We start from the raw sequence: 22,681 nt of genomic DNA on the forward strand, positions 1-22,681 counted from the left end.
AAACTCCGTCCCAAACCCTGCACCCCTCACCCCTTCCTGCACACCCACCTGTAACCGTCCTCCCCCAGAGACCGCTGTAGGAGCAATAGCCTATCATTCCTGGAGTCTAGAAGCGGTCTCTACATCACTGCACACCCGACCCACCACAGTCTGCGTCCCAGTTTCAACCCTTTAACGCAAAGTCATTAATAAAGGAAACGTAGTTAAGTAACAATGAAACATGGATTTTATTTTTACACGTGTGTTTGAAGGGGGGAAACGGGGTGAATGGGGTATATAACTGCAGAGGATAATCAACAGTAAGTGGGTAAAGAAACAGGGGCAGGTTCAGCTTCTCTGTAAAGAAACTGAATAGTCACAGGTCACGCTGCTCGCTGAGGAACCTAGCTTTCAAAGCCTCCCGGATGCACAGCGCTTCCCGCTGGGCTCTTCTAATCGCACGGCTGTCTGGCTGAGCGTAATCAGCAGGCAGGCGATTTGCCTCAACCTCCCATCCCACCATAAAGGTCTCCCCCTTGCTCTCACAGAGATTGTGGAGCACACAGCAAGCTGCAATAACAATGGGGATATTGGTTTCGCTGAGATCTGAGCGAGTCAGTAAGCTCCTCCATCTCCCCTTGAGACGTCCGAAAGCACACTCCACCACCATTCTGCACTTGCTCAGCTGGTAGTTGAAGAGCTCCTTGTCACTGTCCAAGGCGCCATTATAGGGCTTCATGAGCCAGGGCATTAGCGGGTAGGCTGGGTCCCCGAGGATCACTGTAGGCATCTGCACATCCCCAACATTTATTTTGTAGTCCGGGAAGAAACTACCTTCCTGCAAGCGTCTAAACAGACCAGAGTTCCTGAACACACGCGCATCATGAACCTTGCCCGGCCACCCGATGTTGGTAAAGCGTCCCCTATGGTCCACCAGTGCTTGCAGCACCATTGAAAAGTAGCCCTTTCTGTTAATATACTGGCTGACTGGTGGTCCGGTCCCAGGATAGGGATGTGAGTCCCATCTATAGCCCCACCGCAGTTTGGGAATCCCATCGCGACAAAGCCAGTTATGACGACCTGGACGTTTCCCAGGGTCACTACCTTTGAGAGCAGGAGCTCCACGATTGTGTGGGCTACTTGCATCACAGCAACCCCCATGGTAGATTTGCCCACGCCAAAGTGGTTCCCTACTGACAGGTAGCTATCTGGCGTTGCAAGTTTCCACAGGGCTATGGCCACTCGCTTCTGCACAGTGAGGGCTGCTCGCATCCTGGTGTCCTTGCGCTTTAGGGCAGGGGACAGCAAGTCACATAGTTCAAGGAAAGTGCCCTTACGCATGCGAAAGTTTCGCAGCCACTGTGATTCATCCCAGACCTGCAGCACTATGCGGTCCCACCAGTCCATGCTTGTTTCCCGGGCCCAGAATCGCCGTTCCACAGCATGAACATGACCTATTGCCACCATGATCTTCACGGCGCGGCGTACTGTGCTTTGTGAGAGGTCTGTGCCACTCTGTGACTTCCTGTCCTCACCGTGCTGCCGTTGCCTCCTCGCCCGATTTCTCAGCATCTGACTGTGGAAGAGGTGGACGATAAGGTGCGAGGAGTTGACAACGGCCATAAGTGCAGCGATGATCGCAGCGGGCTCCATGGTCGCACTGCAGTGCTGTGGCGTCCACGCTGTCACTGACAGAAAAAGTGCGCGAACTGATTTCCCGCCGGCGGGAGGGACTGTTGAATTCTGACAGTTACCCAAGACCACCCTTGACACAGTTTCCCCCCCAGCATGCATTGGGGGGAAATCCCAGAATTCCAATGGGCAGCGGGGAGGGCGGGAACTGTGGGATTGCTTCCCACAGTGCACCGCTTCCAATGTCGACGCTTGCCCCGTTAGTGTGGACTCACAAAGTCAAATTAGTGTCCTTAGTGTGGACACACAAATTCGACTTTGTAAGGTTGATCTCAAAAATTCGAATTAACTTAAATCGAACTAATCTGGTAGTGTAGACATACCCTAAGTGTGCATCCGGTGGCAGAAGTTTACATGTCTATGTAACATCTGCAGTGTGGAAGTTTTCAGCTATAGGCCAGACCCACTCCACTGAAGTCAAGACTGAATCCTTAAAGAGTGATGGTGAATGCTAAAACTATAGCATATCTTGGACAAAATAAGTCCATACAGTTCTCATTCTTTCACTGTTGCTCTTGCCTTGTTTATTCTCTGAGGTGCTAAAACACCCTCAATTCCCAATCCCAGTAGCCTCAAAACTTTCACCCTGTAGCTATAGCACACTTAATGAGGTGATTATAACCTTAAAATCATTCCCAATACTATATGATATCAAACATAGGATTAAGGTTTCATTGCAGGTTTAACAGAAGGCGACACTGGATTGTAAAGAAGAGTGCTCTTAGTCAGACACAATAGACTCCAAAATTACAAAGGTAATTATGAAAAATTGCTAATAAAGAAAAGTTTGGGGAGGGGGAGTTTTGTTTACCCCATTATGAAAAACATTATTTAACACAAAAAGAAAGGGTGGGGGAGAGTAATCAGTGATAAACTTTGAATTATTATTTAGAAGATAGAGATGGATAAATCTCTAAAAAGTTTTATTCAGATTGGCACCAAAAAGTTCGGATGCTTACCCAAACCTTTTCCTAGCTATGACCATGAATCTGAAAACAAACATTTGTGTAACAATCTGTATGTGACCAGACCCATTCAGTTCAAAGGACAAGACAGAGACTATAACTTAGCTGTATATGCAGACCATTCATATGGAGATATATAGTTGAGTAAGGTGCTCAGAAGCCAATGATGGATATTGTATGATCAATAGAGATTCAGAATAAATTCAGAATATCAGTTCTAGCTATGGATAAATAGTACCTTAATTGTATTTGCAGTCTGTGCACTGCCAGCAATTTTAGTTTTCTAAGATGTAGATTTGTGAACACATACTATTATGTGAGCAAGTTTCCTGACGTCTGTAGAGAACCTGTATTATGTAACATACGGATTTGTGCATATATATTACAATCACTCCCCAACTCTTTGGTCTATATGGTGGGAGCGCCCAAGCCACACCATCCTTAGGCCTACTAGCCACTCCATGCCCAGCCAGCTCTGTTGCATGGCTTACTCCTTTCTCTGCCCTCTTTATAAGGAATGTCAGATGACAGATTTGCTATAATAATAGGCAGACAGAGGGTGGGAAGGGTTGGTTTGTTTTTCATTACTCTGCTAATTAGATATGTATCTAATGAACGTTAATCTCCACAATGGTGACTTTCTGTATGGTGCAAGAACAAGACATATTACATTAGACAACACACCACTACAGTAATTACTAGAACATGAGTTGCCTCTGAGAATGGAAAGCTCAGAAAAAGAGAATTATGCCAGGGGGTGGAAATACTCACTTGCAATCTTTCTCCTTAAGACTTCAGCATATGCTGTAATGGATACCGTGGCCATCATACAGACTTTCAGCATAATATGGTATTATATTTATCAGAACTACGGTGTATATGACTGATCATTAATTCATTTCCTATGTGACAATGAATATTCAAAGGCTAAATATAAGGCCCCCTGTTAATTATGCAGGAAGATGAATTATTTCATATGTTAGTTGTATCAAAACCAGTTTCACCATCTGTCAGAGATTAATAGGGAAAAGATTTAGAAGCTCTAATGAATTTGTCACACCTCTTAATGAAAAATGACTTAGGTGATGACAATTATTTTCGAAGGAATATAAATAATAAATATGAATGTTACCTTTTGAACTAGACCCAAAAGTTCAATTTTGAAATAAGAAAAGTGGCAGGGGTATGAATTGAGAGCTAAGGTAGCTTTTCTTCCTTGTTTGTTAGTTAAGGAAAACAGCATATTAAAGCGGCTCCTTCTTGGACCTATGTGCATAGCCCTATGTTTTCTAATTTGAATCTAAGCCTGTTTTGGGTCCTTTTCTATGGGGTTTCTCTCTGTTCAGTCAAATGCAACTTAAAATCCAACAAAAGCTGATAGGCCAATATGTAAGAAAATGCTAAATTAGTATCACAGCTGCTCTTTACCATTCTTAAAGGGCTAACAGATTGTTCTGTTTGGTTTACAAATGTAATTTATTTTTTTCAAATCAGAGCAATCATACATATAACAACATCGAAAAAATACCAAACACAAAACTATACTCTGGCCCTTTAAAAAGGAAGAGCAACTTCCATCCAGAAAGCAGAGATAGATAATTCAGCACTGAATTGATACCAAGATGCTAACTCTACACTTTCTAAACAAGTCAGTCCTAAGCGTTCCACTATCTTTTTGATTTAGCTAATTATTAGATTATAAATTATTAATTATTATTAGTAGTAATATTACCATAGCACCTAAGAGACCCAGATTTGATGTCAGCTTTTCAGCAGAAATTTTTAGATCAGGCCTGTCAACTTAAAGGAATTTCTTTTTTTTTTTAGATTCACATGTATTACCCCAATATTAAACTTAACTCCCCACACTCTCTTCCTCATATATAACAAGTCGCTAACCAAGAGCACTTGTTTTTCCCAATCATTTAGTTTAAAGTTTTAAAGTACCAGTGACATCTCTAACTTTTGAATTTGTTGCCTTCTGACACTAGGCATTCCTAAACTCTAATCTAGGCTCTGACTTAAGGACCTAGCATAATATCATGGAGACACATTCACCAGATTCCCAGGCATGAATCTCAGACAACCAAAGAACAGAGACTTTCCTCAGGTTTACACTGAGTCAGATGCATGCTAGAACAGGATTTTGGGAGTTTAGTCAGCATTGATACTGTTCTAGGCACCTTTGACCAAGTTTGAAATACAAAACCTAGCTACAAACATGGCTAGACACATACATTGTACATGGTATATTTATATAGCCATCAGGTTAGATTTACAAATCTTGAAAATTATATTCTTTCATCAGGCTTGAATCCTGCCATCAGAATTGATTCCGATAAGATTTCCACAGCAGATCTATATCTGTCTTCATTTAGAATCGGAAGAAGCTCAACCTGAGTTATATGCGTGCTAATAGTTAGTTTTCCCACCACACCTACCCTCATCACCAAATACCAACTTGCATATTTAAAGTAATCTGACAACAAGATATGTTTGTTTATATATATATATACACACACACACACACAATTTTTCTTCATGATCTGTCGGCTTTTCCCTAATGATCCCATTTCTTCATATTTGGTTAAGTAAAGGTGGTGGCGCCATAACACTACAAAAAGACATACAATGTCTACTTCACTGTTAGAAGGGGCAGTTACAATATGTTTTTACTGCATTTTGAAAACAAATCGATTGCCATTCTGGGCATAAGTGCAGAAAATGTAACTATAAAGCAGTTATTTGCCAATAATATTTGTAGTGTTAAGCTGCCATAACACTACAAATATTGTGGCTCAACATAACTAACTCTACCTTCACCTAGGCAAATAGTTAAATGTTCTCGGGAGATTTCCAGCATGAGGTAATTTACACTATCAAAGATGAGAGAGTTTATGCTGTGCCATTCTCAAAAAAAACCCTAGTGATACAAGTTGTATTAAGTAGCTCACATTCCATGATGAGAAACTAGAACTAGAAATCATGTTTTTCTCTATAGCTCATCCAATTATTTTATTTGATTCCAAATGTGGCTTGTATATTCTGCAAGAAAATTAAACACCAATAAGAATAGAATTGAAAAATTGAAACTGAGAAAGTCCAGTCAGCTTCTCTTGTGGGATAGGGATGAATGGTTGCTAAGAGAAACCATGTATATTGTTAAACAAAGTTCCTGCTAAAGTTCATCTGACTCCTGGACTGTGGAGAGAGTAAGGAAATATTTTTGTCCCCTATAAGAAAGGATAAATTACTGTGGCCAAAACACAACCCAGAGCAATAAACTATGAGGAAGCCATACACTCCCTGGGGCTTGCAGTATAATGTGAACTCCAATTATCCAGATCAAACAGCAAATACCTTAAATGCAAGAAACTAACAACCCTCATTGTTCTCCTGTAACTAAGAAATCTGTCCAGTGTGAAACAATATTTTATATTTGTATAGCTGCTTTTCATCCCATAGAGCATTACAAATAATAAAGCATCACTGAAAGGCAGCCACCTCTGGGGCAGAAAATGGAAAACAATGGACAAACAAAACACTGTATCCCAACACTGGGAAAGGAAACACTGCTCAAAGAAACAAGAGCAAAACTCCAGCCCGTTCAAAAAGTGGTTTGTGGTCTTTAATGTCAGCAGGGTCAGGGTCTCAGCTTTTGAGGTCCCATTTGGAAGACCCACATGTAGTAACATGTATGGAGTACCTTGAAGAGTGAATCAACCTTGTCAGGATGCTAAGTTGTGACTTCAGGAAGTGTAGGTATTTCAAAGCTGAAGTAAGTGCACTATCCTCTCTGTGGACAGTATATGTATAAATGACTGTCTCTCTCATTCTGTTCTAATTTAATAGCAAAAATCAACCAGTAATTCCAGCCAGCTCCTGCTGTTCCATTTGAATCAATTTTCATCAGATTATCACCCCTAGCAGTGATAGAAATATTAATGATTTCTTGAAGGGAGTACTGAATTTAAATATGTCAAACCTGTTGGTTTGTTGTGTGCCAATGAGAGGAAAACATATTGACTTGGAGCTACAGCTAATGCTGGCTTTTATAAATATTCTGTCAGACAAATAATGGCTCTCAATAGATTCCAATATGATGTACAGTTCTAAAGCAAACACTATATTGCTGAGAGGCCCAAAGGAAACTGCCATCACAATACCATAGACTGAATAATGGGATTTTTTTAAAGTTTATCTTGCCTACCACAGAAGCTGAGCAACAGAGTAGATGGCTCAGCATGCCCTGAGTAGAATGTAGATTGATTCATCAGATTCATTGAAATGCCAGCACCTCTAAGTAAGAGCCTCTGCTACACAGAAGGACAAAGTTTGCTGGTGATTCCATTAGACAACACAGCAGCAGAGAAAATGCTTTTAAAGACTGATCTTGCTGACACTTGGAAACATATGTCCATGTGGCTCATAACAACAGCTGCTTAGCCTACATAGATATGCAAACACTGTACTCGAATCTATACATTACACAGCACTATGTATTTATGTCTCTAAGACCTGAATACATGAATATGCTCTTTTCTCTCTTGACCCCTTACACGGAAAAGGCCATGACTACAGTAGGAAATATAAATGTAAAAAACAGATTAGCATACTTCTAGCATCTTTAAACCACTTGGAAATTAGAGATGGTTAGACAATTCACAACAAATAACTTATTTGGTTAATTTACCCCCTTTTTCTGTTCATTAATTGTTCACAGACTGATTTTTATGAATATATTCCCTAGTTGCAACTGTTCAACCAATATCATGTGATTATGTGTGAAAAAATTTCAGCTTATGCATCACTTATTAATTTTACAGCTATTCCTTGGAGTATCTGAACTTCACAATTCAAGCTATGTGATTGGTCAGCTAAGTCATATGACATTGTTTCTATTTCCTGATAGGCTGACTTAAAGTTTATAAATAAATCATTAGGGCTATGGTTCTCAGGAGCCCAGGAGAGACCATTTAGAGAACGTGGCATCTTGTCACTGAGGACAATGCTGCTGCTGCCTATGAAACTGTGTTATTCAGTTGACAGGCCTTCAAAGCAATATTAATTTCCATTGGCACCTACACATGGCTGCTTTTTCTGCCTCTATGACTTGTTCCAGAGTTCTAGTTTTGAATTTCTGGATCTAACTTCACTAAACAAAATTTCCCCATGGATTTTAAACATGAAACAAAAGCTAAAGATGCTAAGGCTGCTTGGGTTGTTAAAGATTTGGTCTGGTGGCACTATGCTTTTGTAATGGACAAGGGGGTGCTAAAGTAATACTATGATCACTGTCACACTGTCCTTTTTCTGTAAGTCCACTTACCCGTCTGCTGAAGCATAGGCCAGAATTGTATCTTTTCAGAGGGGTTCAAAATGGTATTACTCAGAGTTAATTCTCAGAACTATGAGATGCAAAAACCCTGAAAATAGTCATTAATACAGTTCCTAGCCAGCTTCAGAGAGAGAGAGAATTTCTTAGTAAACAAAACCAACACTTAATACATACAAAATTATTGTAAATAGTTTTTGAACTACTTAGAAATAGCTTTTAAACAAAAGGTATTAGGCAGTAAACCTACAGGCATTCTCTATATAGATTTCCCCATTTTGTTGCTGTTACATATAGTTTTTATAAATATATACACTTTTATACTTTGGTACACGCATACAGACACATCGTCCTATGACCTCGCAGAGATTATTTCTCAATCTCTATGGGCCAGCCTCAAAATTTCTCTTTGAGCCTGAGGAAAATGGCATCCTCTCAGTCCCCTCCCTACACTCCAGAATCTCTTCAGCAAAAGCAGTCCAAAGATCTCTGCAGCCAGCAGCCAGAGCTAACAGCATCCTCAAATTTCAGCATGACTGAGAATGTACAGCCTGTATCCAAAAGAAATCCTGGTATTGGGATGCTGCTTCCATAGTGACACATCCTTTGGCCCTGCATCAATCAACCACTGAGTCCACATGACTGTCCATCTCCCATATTTAGAATCTCTTCTCTTTGCACTCCAACTAGCACAGTTTTCAGAAGGTGAATGTGTGGAATCTGCAAGACTGCTTTTCCTCAATGAAAACCTTTTGAACAGCTTCAGAAACAGCTAATGAGCAGGCCTAGTAACTGCCACACCCTACTCCTGGGTGTTTCTGGGCTCTTTTATTAACTAAGTTGCCCTGCCCTCATCTCTGTATACATTAAAGACTCAACTAACATCCAGATCTCCTCCCTACTGCTTCTCTCCCTTTCTATGGGTTTAAAAAAATCAAATACTGCAGTATAAACATGAGGGTTATGCATTCCTTTGGAAAACTAGTGCAATCACACATACACCATACAAATACTAACAGTGAGGAAGAATCTTGGCATGTTGTATTCCAACAAATGACCTTTTCCTGGAATTTATTCACTATTCGAAAATAATTGCTATCTTCTTCAGGAGCAATTGCTTGTGTCAAATATTCAAAAGTCAAGTTGTTTTGATTGGACACAGGTGGCTTGGTAGGTTTCTACTCACTGATTCGGTAACTCAGCTTTCTTACGCACACTTACACATTCAAAACTTACTTTTCCTCAATGTTCCATAATATTCACTTAAAATTCACTACTTTGGTGAGCATTCCTGCCAGTAAACTATGCTAATATATTCACAGAAAGCAAACTCAAAGAGAGCATGCAAACACAGTCAACGCACATTTGTTCAAAGTTATTTTTTAACTATCCACCCAGGTCCACAATGATTTACTTACTAACAAATATACAGAATTCAGAGATCCACATTTATACCCAGCTGTAGCTGTCTTTGTTGGGGTGGAGCGGTGGCAGTGTGGAAAGATGACTTGATGTCCAGCTAAAGTGCACGTAATGCAGCAACCCAGAAATCCCAGGGAGCTAAGGAGTTAGCTTCCAGAAATCTCTACAGCTTTCCAACTAAAAATATGACACAGAAAAATGTACCAGAAAAATAACTTGGCTCATGTTTTAAAGAAGCATCATTTTTACAAAGGAAACACTCTGCGCAGGTTTCTCACTAATGCTTTCAGTACAGTGGCTACTCAGCTATTAGGGCACTTTCTGCAGATTAAAAAACCTCAGCCTCAGTTAAGGGTGTCTGATTTCCTAATGTATGATTTATCATCAGTTTACCTGGAGTAGAGGAATTGCCTCTAGTCCTCTTTTATTCTCATCTCCAGTTTTCTTCTTTGCTGCCTGCCCCCTTCCCATCATGCTGATGGCAGAAAAATAGCATTTTCTTTTAGCTAGAGCAGTATTTTTAACCTTCACAGCTTAAGTGACAGGAAGGAAGCATAGTGGCAAAAGAGAAGTTTCTTTCTTGCCTTTGCTGTCTTCCAGAAATATAAATCTACCAAGGACTAGCCAATTTCTGGTTCTGAAAATTGTGCACAGTATTAAACATCTGTATGACATGCACTCTAACGGCCCAATCCAGTTCCCACTGAAATCAATAGGAGCTGGACCATTCCCTAATTCTGTATTGGGTTTATGTGAATTAAAAATATACACCACTTTAACAACGGTGGGGGAGGAGTTAAGTAAGGCATTCCTCAAAGCATGAGAAAATCATAGTAGTTGGGGAAGGGTGTCCAGACGTCCCAGTATTATTGGGACCATCCTGATATTAGGGGCTTTGTCATATATAGGCAACCTATTCTTCCCCCACCCCACATCCCAGTTTTTCACACTTGCTATCTGGCCACCCTAAGTTAGGGAAGAAAATGTCCACCTAACAAGAGGAAAAATATTGAACTAGGGCAAAACTTTACTGCATTTTTGTATGGCACCTACCACAATGGGGCCCTGATCCCTCTTTGAGGCTTCTAGGCTCTCCTGGAATTTAAATAATAATAAAAATGACTACTGAGGCTAGTAATTGTGGTAAATCACAGCACTGCAAAAAGCAACCAATTGTTAAATATTGAATGCTTCCCCATCAGTTAAAAAAATCATAAGAAACTAGACAGCAAAAGATGCAGGAATGACCTTTCTTTCCCTCCCTACTGTTTTAACAGACAACAGTAAGGTTAAGCACAAGTACTTATATTAATTAAACAGGGAGGGGAGCACAATCACTATATTCCTGGCCTCTGAAGCCAAAAGCATCACAGCGCTTAAATAATTGAACAGTCTCACCTTGTGCAGTCAAGCTAAATTCCAACAGGAGTAATTAATCTTCATATGGGTCTTTATCCCCTTCCTTGTGTATACTTGTACTCTTAACTAAAGAAAAGCAATTCCACGTGTTGCCTGTTTCTTTCTGAAAGAAAAAGTGGGGAAAGAATAACTTGTAGTTTAAATTAGATCACTGGGTCACTTCAGGAGATGCAGCATTTATACATTTATAAAATGGGTAATAAGGTATGGTGGGATGGAAGCTAATAGACTTATGTATCCCTGTATTTTTAATAATTTCTAAATCAAACAGCTCTCAATTTATCCTTTTCTAGTATTATCCTGAATATTACTTAGCACACATTTCTGCATTAGTACTGCTCTTTACATCTACAAACCAAAATAAATAATGACTACAGGATAATCTAAGTGCTTAACCATCAGGAAAGCCTTTGCTGCTGAGCGTGACAGCCATCAGGAAATCCACCACCCTATTGTTCTTGACTACTTGGCTTCTCGCACTTCCCACAGCTCTAACCTTGTACAATAGGCTCCTTTTAACTTTTACTTTCCCTGAGAAAATACAAATCATAAACTTTAATGAGTGAAGAGGCATCCAAAGTAGCACTACTTGCAGGGGCAGCTCTAGACATTTTGCTGCCCCAAGCACGGCGGCAAGCCGCGGGGGGCACTCTGCCGGTCGCCGGTCCCGCAGCTCCGGTGGACATCCCTCAGGCGTGCCTGCGGAGGGTCCACTGGTCCCGTGGTCTGCTGGTCCCGCGGCTTCGGTGGGCCCTCCACAGGCACGCCTGCGGGAGGTCCACCGGAGCCGCCTGCCGCCCTCCCGGCGACCAGCAGAGCGCCCCCCGTGGCATGCCGCCCCAAGCACGCGCTTGGCGTGCTGGGGCCTGGAGCCGCCCCTGACTACTTGTGAGGTTGGATCGGGAGAAGCAACAGCTTTTAAATTTGCCACTCCAGCCTTGAACCATTCCTCCCACCGCTCCTCATAACCAGCCTTGCTTTCATTATTGTTATACTGTTATAAAAGTTAAACCTGGAGCACAGTACACTCCCAATTTAGCATTTTTAAGAACAGCCCAGCTGCCTGTTTGGAGCTTCAAGAAACAGAAGAGGAAAGGAAAAAAATTATTAAATTTTCCACTACCCAAGGTGTATACTAATGGACCAGTAAAACATGCCCTGGAGTATCTTAATGCTTTAATATTAAACACTATGCGCCATGAGCGTCAAAGCCTATACACTGTAACAAAGCCTCCCCCCAGCCTGACCAATGCCCTGGTACTTAGCTTTACTCATTTTTCATATTTTCCATTAAGGAACAGCTTGAAATACAAACCTTTTTCCAAAGTGCATTGCTGCCCTCTAGAGTTGTAATAAAGAAAGATCTTTTCAACAAGCACAAAAAAACACAGTTGAGAATCATCCCTTGTCTCCAATAGCTCTGATCAGATTTCTGTAGTGTGTCTTGTATTTATTCTCTAGACTGAAAGGCCTTTTACATAGCAGTTGTCTGGTTCAGCCTGGTTAACTGATATTCATTATGTCAGCCTATCCAAATATATGACCTGCACTTTGATTACAAACAGGGATCTTTCTTGAGTGGGGGAAGCTTCCCCTTTATAAATTAAACCATCTCTCCCAGCAGACACCCAAAATAAGCCATGTTTCATATAACCTTTAAAATCCTATTTGGGAGGCTCAATCAAAAGACATTTACTGAAAAGCCAAGCTCAAGGAAATCAATGTTTGGGTCTGACAGCCATTCGTCTACCAAACAAATGTATTTGGTTTTAGATCATCCTTTAATCTTGATATCGGGAACAGACCTTACACTGACACCCCTGAAAATAATATTACTGGTGATGTGTCACATCAGAAGGTCCCTTTTCTTGCTAGATAAAATCCGGGCTATAGTTTGATGATAAAATTACTCAAATAATTTACTATGAAAAAAAGAGCATAACTGGAGTGAGTATTGTTAAAATGCTGCCTGCTAGAGCTCCCTTGTTGATCACCTATAAAGACATAAAGTACGATTTATAAAGGGCTTTCTTCTTCTATTGCAAAGGATTCCTAGTCAGCAGCTTTCCTCAGCTTAAAAGATGCAGCAACACAAATACAGCCGACTGCCTTTTACTTTTATTTAAAAAAAATATCTTCTAACAACCTCCAGGGGAAAAAACAACCCTGTGATTTCCTAACTGTTTTCTTTCACCAATGAAAGTCTGACCAAAAAATATCCCTACAGATGGATTTAGGCCACAAAATATAATACAGATTTGGATTTCAAAACACCTTCCCTCTCTACAAAAGAGTGTCAGGGGTGATCAGATGTGGTATTTCTATTCATCCCAGTATAGATTTAGAGGCTGGCATCAAAATTCAAGTCTGGATTCGTCTTGTTGGATTCTATTCTAAACTCACCAGAGCTCAGGGTTATTCAGGTTTGGTGGTTTGGTTCAGGGCCATCTCTTTAAAAAAAAAAAAATCCAAACAGTCAGCATCTGACTCCTTTTCATTCTGACTGAACAGTATGTAATAGCCACCTCCTCATAACCCCATCTACCATGGAGCTTATTGCTTAGTTCTTTCCTCATTCTGTAGACATTTAACTCCTTCCTATCCCTGGTGGTAGTCTAAATACAACAGACCAGATCCTCAGCTGGTGTTAATACATTTACTTCAGCATAACTATGCCAATTTACACAAGATGGGAATCTGACCCAATGTCTCTTGCCAAACGGAAGCTACAATGTGAAGGAAACAAGGCTCCCTAAGGATATCCTGATCAGGGTGAGTACCTACATCCCCTTTCGCTAGTTCCTTATTTCTTTTCTATACCACTTTTGTTTGAAGTGGAAGTTAGGTTTGGTTTTTGAGGAAGGAGAAGACAATATGAAGGCTCTAATTTTCTTTAGATACATGATCACAGGTTTCCTTAATATTATTTACATATTAACATAATTGGCCCTGTATCCATATCTGGGTTTTATCCAACACCCATCACCAGAGCACCTGTGCACTTATCAAGCATTAAGTGAAGGATATAATGGATTCTCACTCCTCAACATTGATTAGATTTTAGTAGGTACATCTGTGCCAAGCCCATTAACAGGCCCTTTCCCAAAGAGTTTGTCTAATTGCACAGTTGAGTATGATACAAACAGATATCAGTGTAAAGTTACTTCAGTGGGACTATTTACTATCTTCTTATGTCAAATGACAGTTTATGATGTATGATAGGCTAGACAAACCCCACACTGTACAGTGCAAGAAGAGGTTGATGGTCTGTCTGAGCGACTGGTGTTGAAGCCTGGATGCACAGCCCTTCACACTGAGGGAGTAGAAAGACAGGAGCTTCAGAGCTTGACCGTTCTAGCAAAGGGATCTTGGGTCTGCAACAGAGAGGCCTGTGGGGGTGGGCTGAGCAGCACTGAATTAGGAGTCCTACTAGCTCATCCAAGATTGGGGATAAGGCTTAGGCTAAACCTTATGTTGTCTTGTTGTTAATTTGCTTGTTCGTGTACTGAGACCTTCACGAAGAGTGAGAGTTTTGACCCTGTACAGGGGGTTATGAATGTTGGGAGAGTCACCTGTTCATAGCATGCATGCATAAAGAGGAAATAAAAGAATGGCTTCCTTTCTAGGCAATCTGTTCAAGGGCGCTGAACTGGGAGCCAACAGACCTAACTTCTATTTTAGTCTTTGCCACTGTCCTGCTGTGCGACCTTGAGCAAGTCACTTCATCTCTCTGTGTATCTGTTTCTTCATCTGCAAAAATGGGAATGATATTCGTCCATATCTGTAAAGCACTTTGTGATTTCTGGATGAAAACTGCTAAATTAGAGTGTAGTGAGGCGCACGCTGGGCCCCTCTGGTTTCAGCCCATTGCCCTCTCCAGGAATGCCGCAACTTGATGCAACGCCCGTGTTCTTTAGTTACAGTTGTTTTCCTGCCACAACTTTCCACCTATGTACAGGTTTCGCAGCCAACTTAGCTAAGTATAGGCCTGGCGAGCAACCAACCAGAAGGGCCTCATCTCCCTCTGTGCCTGGTCTTTCTCTCTTCCCCTTCTTCTGGCTTCCTCCCAGCCTTTAGAACCCTGGCTAACAAGACTGGCAGGGCAATAAAGGGCTTCATTTTCAAAAGGAATTTAGGCATTAAGGGCTTCATTTTCAAAAGGAATTTAGGCATTAAGGGATTCATTTTCAAAAGGAATTTAGGCATTTAGGAGCTTAAATTACATTGACTGTTGATGGCTCCTAAGTGCCCAAATCCCTTCTGAAAATGAAACATTGGCTCCTAAATCAGTTAGGTGATGCAATGCTGAATAGAGTAATGCCTAAATTTCTTTGAAAATCTGGGCTGAAGTGCTTTGCCAGTAAACATGATCCACGGATAGGGTACCCAATGGAATGCATGAAGAATTGCTCTCCCTTCCCTGATTATAGGAGGCTCTGCTTGTAGTTGTAGTTTGGGAAGGGTTCTTTTGTTTTCCATTTTGTGTGTGAGAAGAGTCTTGTAGCATGCCCTAAAAGAGGTAAATTGCCAGATTAGCCTCATTATATAAGGAAGTTTCTTTCACAGTCAAATCTTTTCAACGGAGAACATATGATTGCAGAGTCTCATATACTTTGTCCTGCACTTTGTGAGATGAATATCCTAAAGAAGTGCAACTTTCTTTGTGGGTCACTGACGGAGATGTTGGCCTTGAGGTAGGCCAGATCCTGACCCACTCAGGGCTCTGAAGAACAGAATCAATGCCTCAGACTGAAAGCAGAAGTGAACTGCGAGTCATAGGAAGGGGGTGCTGAGTTCAGAAATCCATCCCATTGAAGAGGCAGGTAGCTCTGTTCTGTGTAAGACAGAGCCTCTGCATGGTTTCCACATCCCAAGAATTACAGAATCTAATCAGGAGGTGGCGAACACATGAGTTGATGTGATTAGATCCTTGTCTGGTGGAAGAGGTGATGTCTCCTTACAAGCTGAAGGGAGAAGAAAGTAATTGTTACCACTGGTGTTAATGATGCATCCAAAGCTGGTAATTATTTGAACTGGACCATCTGACTTCACACCCTTTTGATAAGTTGGGGTGGTTGTCTATGAAGGAAAGGGTGGAGTTCAGAGTTCTACTACTCTGAAGCATTTCCATCTTCTGATTAGCATCATTTCACTCTTGCACAGGTTCAGTTTGAGGCAGCTGTACTTCATTCAGGAGTTGGACACTAGGCACAGTATTCATGGAAAGTGGAGTCTAACTTTCCAGGTTCAAAAGCTATCATTTGGCATGGGCAAATGAGGGAATGGAAGGTCTGGTTGGGGCCATCTGAACATTTAGTCCTAAACATTATAGACCAGAGATTTCATTCTGCATATTACTACTTTTCAGCAGCCATAATTGATCCAAAAATTGTTAATTTTTTTAAGACATTGAGTTCAATATAAATATTTTAAGATATATCATATAGATATATATTACCTGTACAGCACTAGCAATGGGACAAATATTGATTTGATAGCATTATGGAGAGAAGCCTTTTTATAAATGTGATACTAAGGTATGCTCACTAATGGTCATTCCCAGTACAGCTTTTTGTTCTTTTTTACTTTGTTTAAATGTTTGCTTGGTTTTTACAACACTTAAATCTCTCCCTCCCCTTTTAAAGTTTTTATGAGATATATGACCTTTCATAGAAATACTGTACAGTTAAATTTGCCTTCAGCAATACCACAAATCACACGCAAAAAAACAAGTATATCATGCTGAGCATACAAGGACTAGAATTCTATTAAAATCTTTGCCATACTTCAGCCTGGACTCCATTGAGAACAACTGTTGGAGTTGAAAAACAGAGGACAGGTTTGTTTTTTTTAATTATTATTCTTTTTTTTTTAAGGCCAATTTTCCAGATTGTCTCCAGATGGTGGAATTTTATAGCCGAATTACCTATTCCCCTCACTAGAGGATACTGCAGTGGTTTTTTTCACAAAACTCTGGTATTTGCAAAATGCCAACCTGCATCTGAAGGGAATGATCCAGTCAGCAGAAATTCTTGTTTATTCAAGCTGGTACTATGCTAAAGAATTAAGGCCCAATGCATAATTTTTTCCATGTCAGAAGACTCCAGTAGAGCAGTTTGTAGAATTCAGGCCTCAAATCTCTGTCCACCCCCATTCCCTCAACCCACCCAAGCTCTTCATTTTTACATCACTTCAAACCAGCAAAAATAAAGGAGTTCATTCTACTGGCACCTCCACAATAATTCAAAATGTTTAGATGACAATTTTCTATTAGCAAGTACGGCAGCACACTAACCCCACCAAAAAGAGGGAGCTATCAAGTAACGCCCAGGCCTTTTCAAAAAGCTAATAGTAAAATTTCTAAAAATACGCTTTCTCCCGAGCAACATTCTGTGTCTTGGACACTAAATGTCACTTGAAGTAAGTTTTTCTTAGCATACAACATTCCATTTTGCATCTGAGGCTTCCACTGATTCTTTGGTAGTTCAAAAGGATTTAGACATAGGTGAAGTGAGCAAGTACCTAGGGAACTATAACTAAGGAGATAATACTGAAACTGCTATGGTCACTCATCAATAGGTCACTTATAAAATACTTTAACCAGCTATGGAGTTTATGCTGCCTTAATCCTACTCCCAAAGGAAGCTTCATTTACTCCTTTGGTTTTGTCTCCACTTACTGTGGATTGATGCTGCTGCAATCGATCCACCGGGAGTCGATTCAGTGGGTCTAGTGAATACCCAATAAATTGACCACTGAGCGCTCTGCTGTCGACTCCGCTACTCCACCAGAACAAGAAGCATAAGGTAAGTCAATGGAAGACTTTCTCCCATCAATGCAGCACAGTGTAGACACTGCAATAATTCGACATTTATTCCAGCTACATTATTGCATAACTTAAGTCAACTTAGCCCCATAGTGTAGACCTGCCCTTTGTCATATGCAAATGAAGATAAATAATTCTAGAGACTTAAAGGTGTCTCAAATACAACTGTAGAATCACCGCTAATGCTGCTGGACCAAAGCATTCAGAAGTGCTTGGGAACTCAAGAGTATAAAAGCGTCTATGTATCTATGTATAATGATAAGGAAATGATACAGATAAAACAGGGTATTACCCAGGTTGGAAGAAAGAAGGCAGGGGAGCAATGGAATGTCAGTGACTGCTTAACTGGGGCAGTCATAAAATTATCACTTTAGCTTAGGGCAATAAAGTCACACCGCTGTTGCCTTGTAGTAGCTAGATGTTAGCATTCTCAGTTTTAATACAGCTGTACTAGTGAAACACACAACTACACAGATTACCGTCAATGAGACTGCGTGACAGGACAAAGAAATCAACCCCTTCTATGCCCAAAACAGAATAGGCTGTCTGGAATTTAAAGAAAATACTGTACACAGTCAAATGATAAGGAGGAATGAAAAATGCAACACTCTCACCCGTAACGGTTTCCTAACCGATTGGTGCATTGTACCACATTCACTACTTTTATTTGTTATGAGTGGCACCTCACCAGTATAGGACACAATAATGATCTCTTCGAATTCAATGGAACCAAGAAGTAAAACTCCTATTGATGTGAATAGAAGCTGGATTGAGGCCACAAGTCATTTCAAATCATATAGTAAATATAGACTACAAAACTGAAAAAAATATTGCAAGAAGATGGAAGCAGAAGAGACTATAATGACAGTTTTGTATCCACACTGTCCATTCATCCAACAGGGATTTTTTTCATCTATTGTAGCCTGTAAATAGGATTTGCAGATAACTGGTCTCTCTAGAGATAATTGTGCACCTAAATGACCACCACAGTAGGAGAAAAGTTATAGAGGACTAAAATAGCACAACCCAAGGGCAATTAGACTCCTTCCCAGTGATTAAAAGTGATGAATGCTGTAGGAGGTAATGAAGTGGAGTTAACTATTAGCAAATTTCTCCTTCATTCATACAGTACCTCTAAGCCTACAAAGACTCACATGGGTGACATTGTGCTTTTGTAATGCGTGACAGGCACAAAAGGAGAAAAACAACACAGAAGAGCAGAGGAGACAGCTTGAAATGATGTGGGATTAATATATATTAGTAAGTGTAAGGGCTTGGCTACACTTACAAATTTGCAGCGCTGCAGCAGGGTGTGAAAACACACCCTCTCCAGCGCTGCAAATTGCGGCGCTGCAAAGCGCCAGTGTGGTCAAAGCCCCAGCGCTGGGAGCGCGGCTCCCAGCGCTGTACGTTATTCCCCACACGGAGGTGGAGTACGGACAGCGCTGGGAGACCTTTCTCCCAGCGCTGGCGCTTTGACTACACTTAGCGCTTCAAAGCGCTGCCGCAGCAGCGCTTTGAAGGGCAAGACTTTATATTGCCATAGTTTCAAGATTCAGCATTTCTAGTGTCCATAAATTACAGTAATGCACAGTCAGAAAACAGCAGGCTGGTGAGTGACGAAAGTAAACGTGGCCATCACAGAAGCAACATAGCTTGTAATTGAGTACGGTTGAGAGATAAATCCTCCTCCAACCGCCCCCTCTGGAAAAAAAAATCACATTAAAAGAGGCTTCATCCTTTTAACTAATACAATATCTGCCCTACCAATATGCAAACGCGCTTTTATAATCAGGAAAAAATCAGAAACATTTTCAAGAGCCATTTCACCCTGTTTTAAAATCCCCTTAAAAATGCTGGAGGAAATGTTTGTTTACAGTATTTTAAATTTCTCTACCAGGAAAGGAGTTTAAGTTCAAGTATAGCTGTGGGAGCAGGAGCAGGAAAGAAGATGGGAAGGGGGGAGAAATGAAGGGAAGGCAATCCTACAATTTGGCTCTGCTTTGCCAGCAGCAATAAGGCAATGCAAAAGCCTTATGTCCTGTACAACCTGCCAAGTACAGAATCAGTATAGCACATCCTCTCTGTTACTAAGATTCAGGAAAAGATCAATTTCTTGAATCTATTGGAACAATAAATAGATGACGTAGTATCAATCCCATTAGGGATTAAGAGAAAGAAATTACTTATAGTCATCACTAGCGTGCTGCCAATATTCATAGAAATTTTTTTTTTAATTTAATAACTGAAATCTTCATGATCTTCACAGAAAAGATCAGTACATCTTAGGCTGAAGACTCTTGTTCGTTAATAATCTGGGGCTGGCCCAACAATCTAGTGGTAACATCAGTGTCCATGCTGGGGATCCAAAAATGGTTATCAGACCCCTGGCCTGGCTGAGACTGTTGGGATAAACAGTTATGTTCTGCCTGGAGGAGAGAAACAAGACACAAACTCCATGCTGCGATAGGAACTTGCTGATGGATTTATAGAAATCAAAGAAAAGATTAGATAGAAAATGACTCCTGTATTAGGTCTTCTAGTCTCCCCCCAGCCCCCGACAATAGGGAAGAAAATGCACTCTAACATATTTTCCAGCATTTTTTTGCAGTACAGTTTTAAATATCTCGTGCAATATGGCACCTGTCACTTCCATCTCACTCTGTGCTATTCCTGATATTCAGCCTTTTCTTAATTTCAACCCATAACTCCCAGCCTGAACACCATTTTCCCTGGTGTTTACACCCTTCCTGCGTTTGTAGCTAGATATCACGTGCTCTTCCTTTGATTGAGCACTTAGCTGAAATTTGGCTCTCATTGTAAATCAGTCCCTGCAGCCCCTTAATCATTTTTGTTCCAGCAGGAGCTGCATACAGCCCTTCTCAGCTGAAACTAGCGTTGCCATGACATCATGCCCAGCTGGGGAGATGGAAACTTGAAAACTAAAAGGTGGTATTGGAGGGATGCCTGAGGACCCCTCAGAAAAATCATAATCTAAATAAAATCCAGGTGAAAAGACAGAGGTTTTGAACTGCAGTCACTCTCTTTCCTTCTCTTAATTAAAAAATGGGCCCAGCATTTTTCAAAACTCCTTGTCCCACCCCCAAAAAAATTGGAAACCAAAAGAAGATATGAAAAGGCAGAGTATAAACTGCACCCTATCTAGACAAATCCATAAGAATTTGCCATGTGAGCTTCAACCAGCATGTATAGTTTCAGTAAGGGCAGATGCTCCATATAAAAAAAGAGGCAATTATTTACCTAAATTCTGTAAACACACTCTCCTTTGTGGCTCTTGAAGAGCAAATTGCCTATGACCAACATAATTGGCTTAGATGTGAAAGATTTCCATTATGTGTAGCACAGAGTTTGTGGCAGCTGGTGACATCAGCAGAATCAGGTAGACACCAGTAAAAATATGGTAAATAGCAGGCATTTGAGATGAAACACTCCCCTAAGGGTTTGCCTACACACAAAGTTATACCATTTTAACTATACCAGTACAGTTAAAGCAGTTCAGCCCTCCTTTCCCGCCCCCTCCCACCCCAAGTATGGATGCAGTTCTACTAGTATGAAGGTGTTTATATAGGTATAACTTGTTCTTGCATGGAATATTTTGGGTTTAAAAAAATAATCACATCCCTAGCCAGAATAGCTATACCTATATAAAAACTTCACATAGACCAGGCCTAATTCAGATGTGAATGTGTAGAGACAGATACTACTACTACATACCAGGCCATCTGCACCACTTTATGCCCTCAATCCTACCGCTGCTGGTATTGGGAACTCAGGGAAGCACCTTTTTTCATGAAACTTACATACAGTTGACTAAAAGAGTGTAATTTACACCCCCTTTTTAATGGTTTCAGCTAAAGGCAATTGAAGTGAATTGAAAGACAACCAATGACTTCAGTAGGCTTTGACTAAGGCTCTAACTGTACACCACCCACCAGATATGATGACCGGTCCTACGCATGTCTCTGGGACAAACTTAAATTGAGACAAGGAAAGGGAAGACAAAAGCAAGCCTATGTAGATCACTGACTGTATGTTAAATGGGCTTCAATATATTTTAGAAGAAGCACACATGCCAGGAGTTGTTTTCAATCAATAAATAACACAGAGGTTGAATTGTTCACCTGCAACCTCACTACTGCCCCCCAGCAGAGGTGGAATTATCTCTTAGCCTCAAGGTTACTGGCAAACTAAAAGTTACATTTACAAAAACATCTATTTGCCAGCCTTTTATTTTTTCCTTTATTTCCATTACAGGCAGCAACAGAATTTGACACCCACAAGGACCCTTCTCAGCAGGGCATTATATATCACAGCATAGAAATCCATAAATGACAAATTATCCCTGATAGCACTGTGTCTCTGCTGACCTGCTCAAGGTTTAAAGGCGGCTGGCAATTAAATGTCATGGCTACAGATCTGTTAAAGGCTTAGGGTAGGCTGTATTTATATCAATCCAGGGAAATTGAACCAAACTGCATTTTGTAGCTGTATTTCTCCACTGAATTCAAATAGTATTCATTCTTTTATTTCTCTTATTGAAATGATCTCTCCAGCTCTCTCTTTATGTTTCATTGCTTAACAATTTGAGTTCTAACTTGCACTGGCAATTGCTTGCGTAAATTAAGGACATTACTTTAAAAAATGCAATCTGCCAGGGACTGAGAAAATAGAATGATATTGCATGCCATGACTCTACAATATTTATGGATTTGTAAACAGAACTGTGCCACAGTGTATTATAAGGAGCTGGTGACGGATTGATCCTACAGAAAATAAATGCAACTGACCTTTAATATTGCTTTTTTAAAACACTGTGTACATTTAAAGAAAATAGAGTTGCTTTTCGCCCCTGTTCTTTTAGTTGTTACTTTGAAATATTGATTTTTAAAAGGTGTAATAAAACCACCACCCCGACTCCCTTTGATCAAGTGCACACCTGGCTACAGTATATGGAAAAATTCATATACATAAAGTTGGACTATGCCCTCCCCCATCACCCCTTAGTCCCCATGCAGCAGCTAG

At 40.7% G+C, this 22,681-nt stretch overlaps 1 long non-coding RNA gene across 2 annotated transcripts in view; it reads right to left on the reverse strand.

Annotated features, from left to right (window-relative positions):
- LOC120406201 overlaps positions 1 to 22,681 on the reverse strand; it is a 180,970-nt gene that overhangs the window by 4,705 nt on the left and 153,584 nt on the right. For both annotated transcript variants that reach the window (XR_005599136.1, XR_005599138.1), the window contains exon 2: positions 10,792 to 10,915. This is a non-coding gene — a long non-coding RNA (uncharacterized LOC120406201). The remainder of the gene's footprint in view (positions 1 to 10,791; positions 10,916 to 22,681) is intronic.

The sequence above is a fragment of the Mauremys reevesii genome, linkage group 5, assembly GCF_016161935.1.
Source record: "Mauremys reevesii isolate NIE-2019 linkage group 5, ASM1616193v1, whole genome shotgun sequence".
Classification (NCBI taxonomy): domain Eukaryota; kingdom Metazoa; phylum Chordata; order Testudines; family Geoemydidae; genus Mauremys; species Mauremys reevesii.